Source organism: Lepidochelys kempii, chromosome 3 (assembly GCF_965140285.1).
Source record: "Lepidochelys kempii isolate rLepKem1 chromosome 3, rLepKem1.hap1, whole genome shotgun sequence".
In the NCBI taxonomy this organism is placed as follows: Eukaryota; Metazoa; Chordata; order Testudines; family Cheloniidae; genus Lepidochelys; species Lepidochelys kempii.
In genome coordinates this window covers 53289796-53308397 of record NC_136382.1, presented here as the reverse complement: position 1 = coordinate 53308397, position 18602 = coordinate 53289796, and positions in this window count along the sequence as shown.

The window sequence follows — 18602 nt, the reverse complement described above, 5'->3', positions numbered from 1 at the left end:
TAGTTGTGCAGTGTGCAGAAATTGCAGTACACAATTCCTTAAAGCCCCCAGGCATTTCTGTGAATGCCAGAAGTAGCATAATCCAGTGACCTACTCTGTAGTTCATTGGTTTCCTGCTATGACAAAGTAATGTGTCAATAAGCACTTCTATTAAGAGTTTCTGGTCCACCAAAAAAGTACTAGGTGTTTAGCAATGACATCAATATTTAAAGACTAACATCAGGAACTAGGGGAGAACACAGCAGTGAATTGTTTGTGAGAGGAAAGCTTTACAAGTTGCTAAAAGAAGCTAATAGATCCTTAGTGGAATGAGTGGAAAAATCACTCCAACCTAGGGCAGGATTAACCAGCTGGCAAGTATATCTGTGCCTACTGTCCCTGGCTCAAGTTCATGTGATGACATCACAATGATCTCCTTACTTAGTCTTCAAGAAGCAGACTGCTTCATGAAAAAAATGTACTCCTCAAGAAATTAATGGGCCAGGTGCCACCTCCTTCCCATAATACAGAACAATCACTCCAGCTTAGGTAAGCACAATGGGTGCTTTGTCTCTGTTTGGGTGGACCAGTGAAACAGAGAACACCTCAGCCTGGAGTTTACTCTTTGGATGGGCTAGAAAGCCTAAAACCTGTTTCTTCACTTGTCATGGACCAAACTGAGGCCTCCCTCCTTCCTTACTTCATTCTTTCAGTGGGCCCAGGCAGAGGAGGTCTGAAGCCCATTGTTACATTGGTTTATCTTCAGTGAACAGGCCATAGAGAAGGGAGCTAGTTTCCTGAGCCCATGTACATTGCTGCATAGCAAGACATCAGTGATGAGGCTTCTTGTGCAAGCATGAAGGTGAAGTGCTGAGTTGCTACTTCCAACAACTTGCAATTAATATGCACAGGGGTGGCTTGTTAGTCACCTCCAGCTCTCAATTATCTGGCATTGTTTCTCACACAGACTTGATTTCCTGTAACACCGGGGCCTTTCTCTGGGGGCAGAGCTGTCCTTAAGATCTGTGGGACTCAATTCTGCTAGGTGGAAAAGGGAGGATGGAAATCAGGCCCTGGATTACCTGCCCCTCAACTATCCAGGTCTCTCTGATACAGCTACTCAATGGCTGTGGAAAGGGAACCATAGGTCTTTTTGTTCTGTGTTTGTACAGCACCTTGCCCAGTGGGGCCCTGGTCCATGACTAGGGCACCTAGGTACTATGGTAATGCAAATAATAAAGAACTAGAGAGCTACACACTTTGCTTCTGTTGAATGAGCCTTACACCCAGTGCAAGAGAGCAGCATTTAAAGCTGCTGTCTGTGATATGGGCAGGCAGCAGTAGGGGGGTGTCATAAAGATCCATTTGCCTGCAATGAGCAGGAGGTGTCATGGGGAGTGGTAATGGAGATCAGGAGGGCAATGTCATGGGGGGTGATGGATACCCTAGGCCCTGCATTCAGAGCTTCTCTGTCGTTTAGCCTCCAGTTTCTTGTTAACCCTGGCTCCCACCCCTCAGCATCTGACCCGAGAAATTCACACCAGAACACAGTCGCGTGCACACATGTGCACCTGCACGCAGAGCCCTTCTTCCAGAGTCAATATTTGTGGAGATTGAGCTGACAGAGGGTTCATAATAAAGAGTTCCTCCCCAAGTCTGCATCCCTGTTTTCACTCCCAATCCCCATTCCCTCATTTCCGGCCCCTGCTTCCACATACACATCCAATTCTCCCCTCTAGTTCCCTTCTTCCCTCATCAACAACACTCCCATCTCTTTCCTCTGGGTTCCTGCTTCCCTCATCACAACTGCACCATCTCTGTATGTCCCTGCTGCTTAGCCCCAACTCGAGAACCCGGCTTCCAGGCCCCCATACCCATGCTTCCTCCATCACTGCATCTCTGCATCACTATTGCTTCTCTATCCCCACTGCTTCTACTTTCTCCACCATACCTGCTTCTCCCCTTACAAACCATCCCTGTAAGGCTCTCTTCTTTCTGGTAGAGTATAGGCTATAGAAAATCTCTACATGAGCAAGCTAAGCTGCTGTCTCTAATGTATATAGGCAGCAGAAGAGCGTACAATGAGATTCATGAGGCACCATGAGGCAGTCTGTAGGTCTGGTTTTCCTCCAGATCAGAGATTTTTCCAGTTTTCACACAAGTAAGATACTGACCATTGGTGCTTGGAACAGTCCCTGAAAATGGTGGTGTTCAAAAGTAATCATGTTACTCACACAGACAGAGAAATGGCATGAAGCTGAGTGTAGGACTTCACTGCCCTTGGCCAGTAATGATAGGCCCACCACATCTCATTTTGGGGTTCTTCCTGCCACCCAAGCAGAAGGATTTCAGGAACAGCGAGCCATATGGCCAACCTCACATGCTTAGTTAGGTCCTAAAAATCATTAGATTAAAAATAGTAATAATACATTTGGGGTTCTTATTTCACTTATGGTTTCTCAGCTTGTAGTTACACTCACTTAATGTTTTCAAGCTGTTCTCTGAAACGGCATCAGGGCTAGAATTTATTTTTTTTTTAATGAAAGCTGAGAGTCTCTTTCAATTTCTTCATTCCAGCAATTTGGGCTTCAATAAAAACAGCCAATATTGTGAGACTAGTTATAAAATTGCAAGAGTTGACAATTTTGAGGAAACCTTGTGGGTCTTGGGAAAAGGTGTGAACAGGGAAGTAGGCTCCATGGTGCTGTTGGTTCCCCAATCTGTAGAGCAGTGTGTCTTTGGGGATACCATGCTCTACCCCTTCAAGCAAGTGCGTTCTGTCTTTGGGGTGCTGTCTTCCTATCTGTGCAATAGACTTTGTGGCTTAAGCCCTTCTTTCCTTGCATGTGGGGGTTGTTGTGCTGTCTGCAATGGCTCACAACTGTGAGTTCCAAACTCAGGTCAGATTGTCAGAAAACAGGGTAGATACCCCAAACAGGTGGTATGTTCTATAATTAGATTTCATCAAGCCAGTAACAAATAGCAATTCCTGGATCACTATATCAGTCTTACCATGGCACAAAAATCCCCTTGGGCTCTCCAGCCACTCTTGCAACCCAGAAAAACTAGGCTTTGTGCTACTGGTCACTATACCAAATATCGCATCGCATTTTGGACCCCACACTACAGAAAGGATGTGGACAAATTGGGAAGAGTCCAACAGAGGGCAATGAAAATGATTAGGGGGCTGGGGCACATGACTTATGAGAAGAGGCTGAGAGAACTGGGCATATTTAGTCTGCGGAAGAGAAGAGTGAGGAGGGGATTTGATAGCAGCCTTCAACTACCTGAAGGAAGGTTCCAAAGAGGATGGAGCTAGGCTGTTCTCAGTGGTGGCAGATGACAGAACAAGGAGCAATGGTCTCAAGTTGCAATGGGGAAGGTCTAGGTTGGATGTTAGGAACAACTATTTCACTAGGAGTGTGGTGAAGCACTGGAATGGGTTACCTACTTACAGGTGATGGAATCTCCATCCTTGAAAAAGCCTTGGCTGGGATGATTTAGTTGGTGATGTTCCTGCTCTGAGCAACGGATTGGACTGGATGGCCTCCTAAGGTCTCCTCTAACCCTAATCTTCTTTGATTCTATGATTGTTATTCCCAAACCCAAAGGGTCAGTCACTTATCTGAAATCAATGGATACTCTCGATCTCACACTAAAGACAATGCTGGCAGCCAATTTCTCTAGTAAACTAACTAGAAGTTTATTGGCTAAGAAAAGAAATGAGAGTTACTGAGAGGGTAAAGCAGGTAAAATACATTAACAGGTGAGTCAAAGTTTGTAAGTCCAAACTGATAGCAGAGATATAGCAATCTGCTAGTTTTCCATAAGTCTCTCAGGGTTACCCAAAATAAACTTTGGGCAACTCTGTCTTGCATCTGGAATGCTTCCCTGTGAATGTCCAAAAAGTTCAGAGATGCAGGATGATTCTCTTAAACCAGTATTTATAGATCCTGTTTATGGAAGACAAATTCCATGGGTTTTGCAGACTGAGTCTGTGAATTTCCATTGTTGATCACAGTGACCATTGCTTTTAAGTTTACATTCCACTTCCTTTGCATTCACAAGTAGTTTAGTTACAGTGATATACATAATGTAATTGCCTGCCATTACATTACAATAGGGATAGATAAGTAAAAACAATACAAGTAACATTTCATTAGTTTTCATGCAGTTTACACATCAAACAATTTCTCAATTTAGCACTAAAACATTCTTTGATCTACAGTTATCTGATTACAGGGTATACATAAAGTAACATGATAGCAATCAACAAGTTATAGATAAGACTAAGATTTTGTTATGGTTATTTTTAGTAAAAGTCATGGACGGGTCATAGGCAATAAACAAAAATTCATGGAAGTCCATGACCTGTCCATGACTTTTACTAAAAATAATTGTGACAAAATGGGGACTGGGGGGTCCACCACCCATGCTGCTGCCACTCAAAGAGGTTGGGAGCTGCGGGGTCCCCCCGCCACCCATGGAGGCTGGGAGCAGTGTGGAGGCTCGGAGCTCTGGGGCTGGTGGCGAGGAGCTCTGGGGGTTGCCCGCTGCAGCTGGAAGCTCTGGGGGCCCCTCACTGCCTGTGGCAACTAGAGTTCTTGGACTGCCCACTGCGGCTGGCAGCTCCAGGGGCTGCCCGCAGTAGCTGGGAGCTCTGGGCCAGGCTGCTAAGAGCCACAGCATCCCCCCACCTCCCACCATGGCTCAGAGCCAAGGGGCTGTCAGGTGGAAGCTATGTCCTTTCTCCCCCCCACCCCCCGCACATCTTCCCCACAGCTGCAGCAGCTGAAAGCTCTGGAAACCCTGTTGGCTGACAGCTCCAGCTGCAGCCCCTGGGCTGAAACAGAAAATGTCACGGATGTCTCTGAAAGTCACAAATTCCATGACTTCCATGACCTCCATGACATAATCGTAGCCTTAGTTACAGATAAGACAATTTACTTCACATTTTCTTTGAACTAAATTAACACGTTAGTACACTTAACATTTCTTTAATATTCAGACACAAGTGAATTGTCCTAAGACTCTGGCATGTACTGGCATCTGGCCTGTCACCATCACAAGGGTTGACTCAAGAGGCCTCAGAAGGTGATGGAGCAAACTTGTACTGTGCCTAGTACTTCAGTGACTTTAATTCATACTAAGTCTAATGCATAGCAAAATGACCTTGTCTAATTGTTATATTAGTGAGAAGGTACTCCTTCCACATATAATAAGAAAAATTCTGTAGACTATTTTCCTGTAAGAAACAATCAGACTTACAACAATTTATTTCAGTTTGATCAATGTAGCCAGTGTAAATTGTAGAAACTAGAGATGAGTCTGTACTAGCAAAGCCTTTCCAGATACTGTAAAAAAATATGTATAAGTGATTGAGTATCCCAGCCCATTTGGAATCCAGAAAAACACAGAGTTAGTTTATTTGGGTAATGCAACCATTTCCGATGTGGAGAATGAAATATTTGGACATCACATTTATAGCTTTTGTATTATTCTCCTGAATTTTTATATCACTTCTGTGCAGCTCAAGGGATGTCCTGAATTTACAGATCAGTCCAATAGCCACCAAACAATTGAGGAATCCATGGACATGAAATTTTCAGAGCCCTATGGATCAGCTCTGAATGTCTGTAGAGGGACCATGAACACATTTTATGTTGTCAAATCTACTTACCTGAGCTGATCAGAATTTTTTTTTTTCATAAGAGTGCATGGGTGTGGAATGAAATGGGGCATAATGACAAGGAGATGCACACCAAAGACATTAAAAACTGTGGATACCTTCAGTCACCATGCCATTTTAGGGCTACAAGATTGCAGTCATAGCACTGTAATGAGAATGGATTTAGCTAGTGCCATTTCTCATTTTCATTACTGTCATTTTCTTGAGAATGGATTAATATTGTGCTATTTTGTATTCTCACGGCAATTTTTGTCACAAGAAAAGATTCATGCCTTGCCATCTTCTATTCTTGTTAATTTTTATCATGAAAACAGGACATCAAAATTGTAATGACCAATAGAGTACACAAAAGTCTATAATCCTTTCACAGAACTGGAGACTTCAAAATGTTAAATGTTATGGGTTTTTATTGTTTGGCCATTCCACCTTTCTTTTCCGGGTGGTTACTGAAACTTTAACAGAGAAGTATAAGAATGGTCTGCCAATCAAAGCAAAGAAGATGAAAAAGGTTAGATAGTAAATGCTGCTACTCTGTTTTGTAGGATATATGAGGCATTTAATTTGTGATATCTATGGCAGAGTTTCAAACAAACAAACAAAAAAACCCAGGAAGCAGCACAACAAAATTCCATATAACAACTATGGAGCAGGATGGATATAGCACACTGTGACTACTTAGGATTATCCAAAAATGTATACTCAAGCTATCCTTAAATATGTTGAGTACCTAGGAATACTTCCTTAAATTATGTTGACAGCAGAAATAAGATGAGATGGATCACCTAAATCAGACCTTTACTATTTCAGTAGGAAGAAGAAAAGGAGTACTTGTGGCACCTTAGAGACTAACCAATTTATTTGAGCATGAGCTTTCGTGAGCTACAGCTCACTTCATCTGATGAAGTGAGCTGTAGCTCACGAAAGCTCATGCTCAAATAAATTGGTTAGTCTCTAAGGTGCCACAAGTACTCCTTTTCTTTTTGCGAATACAGACTAACACGGCTGTTCCTCTGAAACCTATTTCAGTAGGGTTTTTCTTCTGATACGTGGTTCAGAAACCCACTTGTATTACCTGATCCATCTGGTGAATGGGTAGTAAAGTACTGTGATTCATAAAGCCCTCAATACCAACTGGTAACGGGTTATAAGAATATCCTGATCCTGGTATCCACATTGTGAGATTGCCGGGTGCTATCTTAAATGAAAGCCAGGGTCACACTGCTCATGAATATTGTTGGGAATTGCCTATACAGATACTATGCAAGGAATTATGTATGTACACTGAAAATAAGCTTTAAAGTCTCTATCAGTGCGAGGTTGACAAAAGAGTTTTCTGTCAGAAAAAGTATGTTTATTTATCTGTCTATTTGGCATGTAAATTAAGCATTGTTAAGTTAATACAAAGAGAATCATTTGCATACAAAGTTAATGGGTGGAGGAGGATGTGAAATCTTCAGGGAGACAGCATACTAGAGAATAAACCACAGAGGGTGATCCTGACTCTGGGGACAATGAACTTTGGGCATATAAGGAGAAGGCAAGAAGACATCCCTTTATTCTGCACCTTATATTCATGAAATCAGGATGTCTGGCTGCCTTGGTAGCCAAAAGACTTTGGGTGAGAAAAATGTATTGGACAAGAGGTTAGCCTGTTAAATTTAGTCTCTAGAAAGTGTGTTTAATTTTGTTTTATATGTAACCTGTTTTCTATTATCCTTACTCACTGTCTCTTAAACCTTGAATTTTGGTTAATAAACTTATAGTTGTTTTCTCAGTGCTGTGGTATTAAACAAGACTCTGATCCTCAGTTGAATCATATAAGCTGGTGTATGCACTCTTACTTTGGAAACAGCAGATCTGGTATGTCTGTGCCTGTTCACTGGAGAAGGAGTGGCACACTATAGAGGAAAGCTTGGAAGGAGCTCAGGGACTGGGGTGCATTTACTGTTCACCTGAAAGGCAAAGTAAGGGCTAGCACAGGTCAAATAAGTTTGTTTGAGTGGCAAATAGGCTGGAGATGTTGGGGAGCTGACAACAAGTTAAGCACAAGGAAATCTTTCTTTTACTGGAGGCGGCGGGAGGTAGGGTAACACGGTGACCCGCAGTCCTGGGTATTCTGAGAACCATTACAAATATTGAATATGATCTACCCTTTGAATCCAATTCTTTCTAATTCAAATCAGTGCAGTCCTAAACTCTGTGAAATGTATAGCTATTTATGTTCTGTGCTAAATACGTTGAGAGAGAGTCATTATGGAAACAAAAAAAAGGAGGACTTGTGGCACCTTAGAGACTAACCAAGTTATTTGAGCATGAGCTTTCGTGAGCTACAGCTCACTTCATTGGATGCATTCAGTGGAAAATACAGTGGGGAGATTTATATACACAGAGAACATGAAACAATGGGTGTTACCATACACACTGTAACAAGAGTGATCAGGTAAAGTGAGCTATTACCAGCAGGAGAGCGGGGGCTGGGGTGGGGGGAAACCTTTTGTAGTTACAATCAAGGTGGGCCATTTCCAGCAGTTGACAAGAACATGTGAGGAACAGTGTGTGTGTGTTTTGGGGCGGGTAAATATGGGGAAATAGTTTTACTTTGTGTAATGACCCATCCACTCCCAGTCTCTATTCAAGCCTAAGTTAATTGTATCCAGTTTGCAAATTAATTCCAATTCAGCAGTCTCTCGTTGGAGTCTGTTTTTGAAGGTTTTTTTGTTGAAGAATTGCCACTTTTAGGTCTGTAATCGAGTGACCAAAGAGACTGAAGTGTTCTCCGACTGGTTTTTAAATGTTATAATTCTTGACGTCTGCTTTGTGTCCATTTATTCTTTTACGTAGAGACTGTCCAGTTTGGCCAATGTACATGGCAGAGGGGCATTGTGGCACATATCACATTGGTAGATGCGGAGGTGAATGAGCCTCTGCTAGTGTGGCTGATGTGATTAGGCCCTATGATGGTGTCCCCTGAATAGATATGTGGGCACAATTGGCAACGGGCTTTGTTGCAAGGATAGGTTCTTGGGTTAGTGGTTCTGTTGTGTGGTTGCTGGTGAGTATTTGCTTCAACTTGGACGGCCAGTCCTTTCTTACGGACAGTCCCCCAACCTGAAGTCAATACTCACCAGCAACCACACACCACACAACAGAACCACTAACCCAGGAACCAATCCTTGCAACAAAACCTGTTGCCAGCTGTGTCCACATATCTATTCAGGGGACACCATCAGGGCCTAATCACATCAGCCACACTGGCAGAGGCTCATTCACCTGCGCATCTACCAATGTGATATATGACATCATATGCCAGCAATGCCCCTCTGCCATGTACATTGGCCAAACTAGACAGTATCTACATAAAAGAATAAATGGACACAAATCAGACGTCAAGAATTATAACATTCAAAAACCAGTCAGAGAACACTTCAATCTCTTTGGTCACTCGATTACAGACCTAAAAGTGGCAATTCTTCAACAAAAAAAACCTTCAAAAACAGACTCCAACGAGAGACTGCTGAATTGGAATTAATTTGCAAACTGGATACAATTAACTTAGGCTTGAATAGAGACTGGGAGTGGATGGTTATTACACAAAGTAAAACTATTTCCCCATGCTTATTCCCCCCCCCCACCCCCCACTATTCCTTACATGTTCTTGTCAGCTGCTAGAAATGGCCCACCTTGATTGTCACTACAAATGGTTTTTCCCATCTGCTTTCCTGCTGGTAATAGCTCACCTTACCTGATCACTCTTGTTACAGTGTGTATGGTAACACCCATTGTTTCATGTTCTCTGTGTATATAAATCTCCCCCCTGTATTTTCCACTGAATGTATCCGATGAAGTGAGCTGTAGCTCAAGAAAGCTTATGGTCAAATAAATTGGTTAGTCTCTAAGGTGCCACAAGTCATCCTTTTCTTTTTGCGGATACAGACTAACACGGCTGATATTCTGAAACCTGTCATTATGGAAACAGTGCATTAGCAGGTGCCACAAGGTCTTTTCTTTGTTTCTTTCCAGATGAGTTGAAAAAATTGTGAAGGAAAATTTACAAAGGTTTCCATATTAACCTTTTTTTCTTATTTCAACAGAGTCACTGTTTAAAATTATTGTCTGGATACAGCTAATTCTTTCCCAGAGGTCTGGCTTGTGGATCTTGCCCACATGATCAGGGTCTAAGTGATTGTCATATTTGGGATCAGGAAGGAACTTTTCCCCAAATCAGATTGGCAGAGGTCCTAGAGGTTTTTCTCTTTTTTTCTTCAGCATGGGGTATGGGTCACATGCTGGTTTGAAGTAGAGTAAATGGGGAGTCTCTGTAACTTGAAGTCTTTAAATCAAGATTTCAGGACTTCCAAAGCTTAGTCAGAGGTTATGGGCCTATTACGGGACAGGGTGGGTGAGGTTCTGTGGCCTGCAGTGTTTACGAGGTCAGACTAGACAATTATGATGGTTCCCCCTGGCCTTAAAGTCTAGTAGTCTGTTAATAAAAGGCAGCTCAGGATAGTCTTCTGAGTTGTCCACCAGCAGTGTACAGCTAATAGCTTGAACTCTCTAACAACATGATGAGAATGATATTTGAATCTTGGTAGCAGTTAAATACATAGCATACATATTTCCCTGTAGGTATAACTTTCCGGTAATGCACATACTGCTCCACCCTGAGTGCTTGCAATGCACTTTACCCCTGTTACCCATAGATGCCCTTCTAGGTGTTGCCTTCTTCCTATTGTCTTTCTGGTTTCTGGGCATCATACTGCACTTCTTTTATTTCTGGCATCATATTGCTATGCCTCTGGAATTCCATACAGTAACTTCCTTATTGCGATGTGGGATTCCTTTTATCATCTGAAGCAAATTTCAGTTGTTTACTTTGCACTCAGACAATTTAATAAAAGGAAATATCACTTGCACAAATCTACTTTTGGGATATTCACTCCCTTGGTACTCCCTAAAGAGCCAGTTAATCTTCACGTCATATATATGGCCCCTGGTGGATCTGAAATCCAATTAATGGGGAATAAACTCGTTTTCAAGACATCTGCTTATGTTTTATCACTTTTTATAGTTTTTAGCCTTAGCTTCCACTCCTCACTAGTTAGCAGCTACACTGTTATCAAGCATCCATTAGCAATAGAATCCTTTTTCCTGACTATGGATTATATTCTGATACTCTTATTAGTGTTGAGTAGAACTGTTCTCAGACCAGAAGTTCAATAGTTTTCATTGTCTTTTCAGTGGGATGGCTTGTAGAGTAAGGGGTATGAGAATCTGGCCCTATGACATTGTAGCTACTTTCTGCTCTATCTCACTGATACTGGCTTGATTCCTATATTTAAATAGTATAAAAATAAATTTTTGAGGAGTTAAAATATGGTCCAAATAGCTCTCTTTTAAATCCTATAGCTGTCTACTAATTGCTGCCAGAGATACATTTTTTCATTATTTTAAATTAATTATCTCAGAATAAGTATAATATAATCCTACACTAAATGAACAAGTCCAGTCTTCTGCAGAACAGCCAGGTCCCTGGTCCTTCTGTTGGTTGGATGTTCAGTCAATATCCTCAGGTTTATTTTCTTGTTTACACATGGAAGAGAACTTCAGGTGCAAAACAACCTTCTTAGACATACAGTCATTAGAACAAAAAGAAAAGGAGTACTTGTGGCACCTTAGAGACTAACCAATTTATTTGAGCATGAGCTTTCGTGAGCTACAGCTCACTTCATCAGATGCATACTGTAGCTCACGAAAGCTCATGCTCAAATAAAATGGTTAGTCTCTAAGGTGCCACAAGTACTCCTTTTCTTTTTGCGAATACAGACTAACACGGCTGTTACTCTGAAACCAGTCATTAGAACATTATTGGACATCATATCTACTATCTCCAAGGCCCATAACTCAACAGGGTTTCAGTGGCTCCAGAATAAAGACTCACTCTGCAAACAATACCAGATAGTCTTCCCACCCAGGCTTAGTGCCATTGAAGTCAATGGTTGCTAAGTACTATGGGTCTGATCCAATGCTCACTGAACTCAGTTGAAGAACTCCTTTCACTTCAACAGGCCATGAATCAGGTTCTATGCTGTCTACTAAATAGTTGTGAGATTGCTCTTTTTTAAAAAATGAGTTGGGAGGCTTTTTTTGCATTTAAAAGGTCTTCCCTTAAGACGGGCCAAGTTTTCATGACCCTTTATTTATAGTCCATTCTAGGCTTGTGAGAAAGAATTTCAGGTTTGTCTTGAAATGTGGAAAACTAGGAAAACAAATATTTTTGTCTCTCAGTTTAGATCAGTAACATGAGGAAAATATAAAATTCATTGTACAATATTATTAGTATTTTTATCCAATATGCAATAAACCTTATAAGTCCTCATAAAGCCTTTGTTGCTACGTAAGTATATATTGCAGTATTATTTATTAAGATATAGAGATTAAAATATATTTTAGAAATAAAGGGAAATATAATGTAGTGTTTCATTTGTTGAACAGTATAAGCTTTCCTTGCATTTTGGAGCCCTAAAACTCATTGACCTCTGAAGTATATTCTAATAAGAAGATTCAAGTCTGAGAAAGCAGAACCAGTCATTATCACAATGAATAAGTCCCCTATGTAGTATTCAGTAGGCAAAAGGTTACATTAAGACACCTACTATGTAAAGGGAACTGTCAAGTATTGATGTTTAAACTTTGATCACTCTTTATTGTGTCTAAAACTCTTAAAGTTTACATGTAATATCTCTTTCCTCACTAGTTCTGACCTTTCACATACATTCCATCAATCCATCACAATTTAGTAACCCACAGTGTTTCCTTGTTTGACAAAGGTAACTTCCTGTGTTTTCACTGATCCCCACGGAGTTAAGGGAAAAGGTTTTATTAGTTAATTGAGCGGCTTCTGCTGGCTGGTTGGTTGTTCTGCATGAGCAAAACAATTGCAGGATTATGAATTAATGCTGCCAACTTGTGTTTTGGACACCTAAGGCCCAGACTTGCAGCCACTGGAAACTGTGCCAGAAGTTCCTGGTTATAATGGACGTAGAATCATTACTTTAAAAATGGTATTAGTTGGGATTTTTTTAGAAAGAATGAATAGATCTGAAAGTAATACAAAATTACAACTTCTTTGGACATATTTCCCTGATATTATTAATAATAAAAAGCTATACATTATTCCCTAAGTATAAAATCTAAAGACAGCATGTGTGTAACACAGAAAATCTCCTTCAAACAGCTGAAGAATGAATATGAAATTTCTTAAGAACAAAAAATATTTAGAATTTGAAGTGTGTTCCCAACAGATTATAATAGTTTTTAAAGTAGGTCAGACTTCAGGCTTCAAATTTTTGGCTGTGTTCCTGCTTTTTAAAAGCTAGAAAAGCCCTGAATTTTAGTTAATGGTGGTGGAAAATGTATTAATAATTGGGTTGTGCTGCATAATGCCATTATGACAGCTGGTAACTTTGTATGTGTATGCATAAAATAACATTAGCCCCTACAAATGATTTACCCTTGCAGCACTATAACTGACTATACATTTTTGTCTGTCTTTCCTTTACATGATGACTTTTGTACACATTTTACCATATGTGAAGGCTACAATGCAAGCAAGTCTATTTTCTTAAAATGAGAATAAAACTTGAAAGAGAACACCAAATGTTCATCCTATTAGACAAGGTGCAACTTTGCTGGGTCCAAGATCAGTGGAGACACTTTCTGGAGCTAGCACTGAGGCTGGCGAGATATCTTAACTGGGAGTAGCTGAGGCAGTGTTCCACATGTCCCTTCTCATTTCCTTTACATCCCTTCTCTCCTAATCCCCTTTCACTGTATGGGGATTCCTTCTTCCCTCTTCCTTCCCCACAGTGGGGAAGGAGAGGGAGAAAGTCAGATGCTGCATTTGAGGCCGGGGCTCCAGCACCTGTCCCACTCACAGCTGCTGCTGCCCTTAGATGGGGAGGGAGTAGTACGGGGGCCAGGTGATTGGCTCCCCTTGCAGTGGTGTCATGTTAAGGGGATTGATACAGTTTCTGTTTAGACAGGGTAGCCATTGTGGATTCCCTTTTTCAGCCCTACTCTTCCCAGCCTTAATCTAGTTGTCGTGATGCCAGGGACCTAGACTGATCATCAGTTTGGGCTTTGGAAGGGATTTTCCCCACAATGCAAAACTGGCAAACTGTGTGGGGTTTTTTCACCATCCACCTGGTACACAGGAGGTCTGGTTTAGGTTGCAACTGCTGCAAATATGACAGGTTCCAGTATGGTTGGTTGGTTAGAAAGTGTCCCACTGAGGACTCTGTAACCCAATGGGCTGCCTGTGCATAGATCCTGAGCCCAGCATTGCACAGTGAAGGGGTTTGCTTCTGTTTCCTGCAGAAAGTGGGTCCTCCTCATCTTGTCTTTCCTATCTCTAATGTAGAGGTGGAAAGCTGGTCTGAACTCTGGCTTCCAGTCTGGGCTCTTGGCAGTTCTTACAGTGCAGAATGGGAGCATAGCCTTCACACTCATCCTCTGGTTTATAATCCACTGTGAACATTGATGCCACTTGAGATCCATACTGGAACAAATTGCTGGGTAGTTTTGAGGTAGTTTGAGGTAGGTGATAGAACTTAATAACATTGTGGCCTCCAAAGTTAATGATAATATGTCTGTGATTCATTGTTTCTATGTCTACATCAAGAAAAGCAATCAAAGACAAAGGCTGAACTTTGCTTTTCCTTTACATGTTTATGCCTGGGTATTATGTATTTTGTGATGCTGTGATGCTTCCCAGGGGGTACCCAGGGTTGTGAAGCACCTTGTTATTGCCTACCCTCAGTATGAGGAAACCTTGTCTGTGCCTGCTGGGGGCCAGCTCCCCAACTCCACCAGCCAGAGACAACACAAGCACTCCCCTCTAGTCCTAGGCTGGCCCTGCTATCTCTTTAAAGATTAGCAATAGGCACACAGCAACCTCTGTGCCTTCCAAGCCTGTCCTTGGAGTATCCAGTTCCTGTTCCATTGGACCCTCACAGTATTCACAGATTCACTGCTCCCAAAGGAACAACAGACCCCACTTTACCAGATATACCTTAGATCACTGGCTCCTTTTAACACCCAGAACTTAGACATGTTTATAATGAAAACAAACATAAGTTTATTTAACAAAGCATAGCAATTATAGTAATAGCAAGCAGAAGTATTGGAAACAGATAGTTATGTGTAAAATAAAAATTATAACATGCATTCTAGAACCCAGAGTTATTTAACTTGATACTTTCTATGTCTTATAGAGCATTGCTCACCCAAAGTCTTTCCAGTGTTTTACAGCCAGGCTTGGCTGTGATAGTCAGTTCATGAGACAAGTCACACTGTCCCTTGCTTTCTCAGTGGAAGATGCTGTGTGTTTCTTTGCATTATTTGATACTCAGACTAATATTTTGATTTTGGGTCATCAACTACACACTTATGAAGATTTTCTTTCTCTTGAAGATGTCAGTGTTACATGTGGTATTTAGGTTAGTATATAAATAAGCATCCATTGTAAGACGTACAATGGACAATACACACATTACCAAATGGAGAGAAGCATTTGCTACCTGCTTTCTGAAAAGGACACATCCGAGATATGTCACCTTCAGATGATCTGCCTTAACTCCCATACATTAAGAACATACTTTTCAGTATAAATATATTATCTGTACATGCATTTCACAGTTATTATGATTACCGGGGGCAACTGGCTCTCGGAAGTCATATGCCACCCTTTACTGAACTATTATGAATATAACCAATCCAGTGTTTCCCTGTAAAACACTCTCTGTGCCAAACAAAAATATTAAAATTTGGAGCTTAGTAGAGATTATCTGTTTGAAAGATATTCAATCTTGATTTTAAAAAAATAGTTGCCATTGGTGGAGAATCCACCATGATCTTTGGTAAGTTGTTCCAATGGTTTAATAACCATCACTGTTAAAAATATAAACCCTATTTTTATTCTGAATCACCTAATTTCAACTTCCAGCCATTGGATCATGTTTTATTCTTTTCTGCTCGACTGAAGAGTCCATTATCAAATATTTGCTCCCCATGTAGCTATTTAGACTGTAATCAAGTCACCCCTTAACTATCTCTGTGTTAAGCTAAATAGATTAGGTTCCTTGAGTCTATCACTGTAAGGCATGTTTTCTAATCCTTTAATCAATCCCATGGCTCTTCTCGAAACTCTTTTCAATGTATCCATGTCCTTCTTAAACTTAAACACAATTGCCAACTTTCATGCGGTAAACAAGCACCCCGAATTTCACAATAAATCAAAAATCAAGATAATCCCATTTCAAAAGAAAGCCAAAATAAGCCAATCCCTAAAAAACCTAACACTCTATATAACTAGATCCCCTTGGCATGCAGTCTGGGACTGTGGTGGGCCTGCTGTACACCCCTGAATCTCTCCCCACTTTGCCCCTGCTTGCCAGGAGCCAGTCAAAAAAAAAGAACAACAAGCTACAATAAGCAACAAGCTACAAGCCAAACAAACAATAATCTACAAGCCAAAAACTAGCCAACAAGCAACTCACAAGCCAATTAAGCCAAAAACAAGCCCAATTTCTGCGTTTTTTCACAGGTTTGGCACGTCTACTGTGGACACCAAACTGGACACAGTATTCCAACAGCAGTCACACCAGTGCCGAATGCAGAGGTAAAATAACCTCTTACTCCTACTAAAGATCCCCAGTTTATGCACCCAAGGATCATATTATCCCTTTTGGCCATAGTCCCACACTGGAAATTCACATGAACTGTAGTTGGGAAAAATAGAACAGTATAATGTATTGACCATTTCTGCCTTTTTGACATTATTGATACTTTTTTCATTTATATCATTACATTGGATCAATACCATTCTTAGGATTATTATTGTTTCTAATATACTTTTAAACTCCTTGTTATTGTCCTTATGCAAGCCACAGATTTCTCCTTGTGTCCCTTCGCTTCTCTTATCAATTTTCTACATGTCCTAGTGTGACAGGTTAGATCACAGAAACCCCCTTGGGATTGCCAACCCATGTGCTGAGATTACCTCTAAGCCCGTCTTCCCTGGCAACTTGGGAGTTCAGAACCTTGCCTGGTTGTGCCAGACACACGAGCCTGCTACAAACACAGACCCAGGTATGAACCACATCCCCCACAAACTGCAGGCTTAACTGAAACAGCTTAAGAAGTGTTCCTGTCTCCAACACTCAGGTACCAGCTCCCAATGGGGTCCAAACTCCAAATAAATCCATTTTATTCATAAATTGTTCACCCTCTATACCACTGATAGAGAGGTATGCACATCTGTTTACCCCTCCCAATACATACTCTGGGTTAATTAATAAGTAAAACGTGATTTTATTAAATACAGAAAGTAGGATTTAAGTGGTTCCAAGTAATAACAGACAGAACAAAGTGAATTACCAAGCAAAATAAAATAAAGCATGCAAGTCTAAGCCTAGTACAGTAAGAAAATGATTACAGATGAAATCTCACCCTCAGAGATGTTCCAGTAAGCTTCTTTTACAGACTAGCCTCCTTCTAGTCTGGATCCAGCAATCACTCACACCCCTGTGCTTACTGTCTTTTGTTCCAGTTTCTTTCAGGTATCTTTTAGTGGTGGAGAGGCTACCTCTTGAGCCAGCTGAAGACCAAATGGAGGGGTCTCCCAGGGGCTTAAATATACTTTCTCTTGTGGGTGGAGACCCCCTTCTCTCTCCTCTGCAGAATCTAGCTGCAAGCTGGAGTTTTGGAGTCACATGGGCAAGTCACATGTACATGCATGACCCAGAACTTTACAGGTTGCAGCCATTATTCATATGTTACCTTGAATGTCCCCACATAGACTTCTTATGTGGATTGGAGTCTTCTGAGGTTCTATTGTCCATTAAGTGTTTCTTGATTGGGGCACTTAACTTGCAAATTCCTTTCTTAAGAAGCTGACCAAATGCCTTACTAAGACTACTTAAAATTGAACAAGTACACAGCCAATATTCATAACTTCAAATACAAAAATGATACATGCATACAAATAGGATGAATATATTCAATAGATCATAACTTTTACAGAGATATGTTACATGGCATATGTAGCATAAAACATATTCCAGTTATGTCGTATATACATTCATAAGCATATTTCCATAAAGCATTATGGGGTGCAACATCACACCTAGTTTCTCATTTATATTCATTACTATCAACTTCCACTTTCTTTCCCCATTTGTTTTATTTTGTGTGCGTGTGTGTCTGTGTGTGTGTGTGTGTGTGTGTGTGTGTGTAGAGATAAAGCATTGTCTTCACTTCTTCTCTAACCTAGGTCTATTTAAAAATAGTGGGTCTCAATCTCAATAGTGGGATTGCAGCTTTTTAGACATCCAATAATATTTTCTTAAACAATTGCAATTATAATCCAATTTTTTTCTAATTATATTCTTCCTTCCAGCTGATTTATCTGAATTATTTTCAGTTTAGTGATAATGGACCTTTTAAAGTGCTGTGTGTGTGTGTGTGTATATATATATATGTATATATGTGTATATACATACAGTGATTGGGACTTTTTGCGCATTATAAATGTGATCAGGACATGATCACTTGAACCTAAACTGCCATTAAATTTTAGTTCTGTGATCAGTTCCTATTTATCTGTCAAGACAAGGACTAACATAGAATTCCCCTGTGCTGGATACAACATTGTTTGAGTTAGGAAATTGTCATCTATAATATTTAGACGTTCCAAGGATGCTTTTAGTACTGGCAGCATGAGGTCTCAGCATATTTCACCCAAATTGACATCCACCATGATCACACAGCATTTTTTCCTACCTATCATCGGTATGGAGCCTGTCATGCTGTTCCTTAATATGATTAGACTGTAGCAGCCACAGTCAAATGCCCCGGCTTGTGAAAAAGCAGCTTC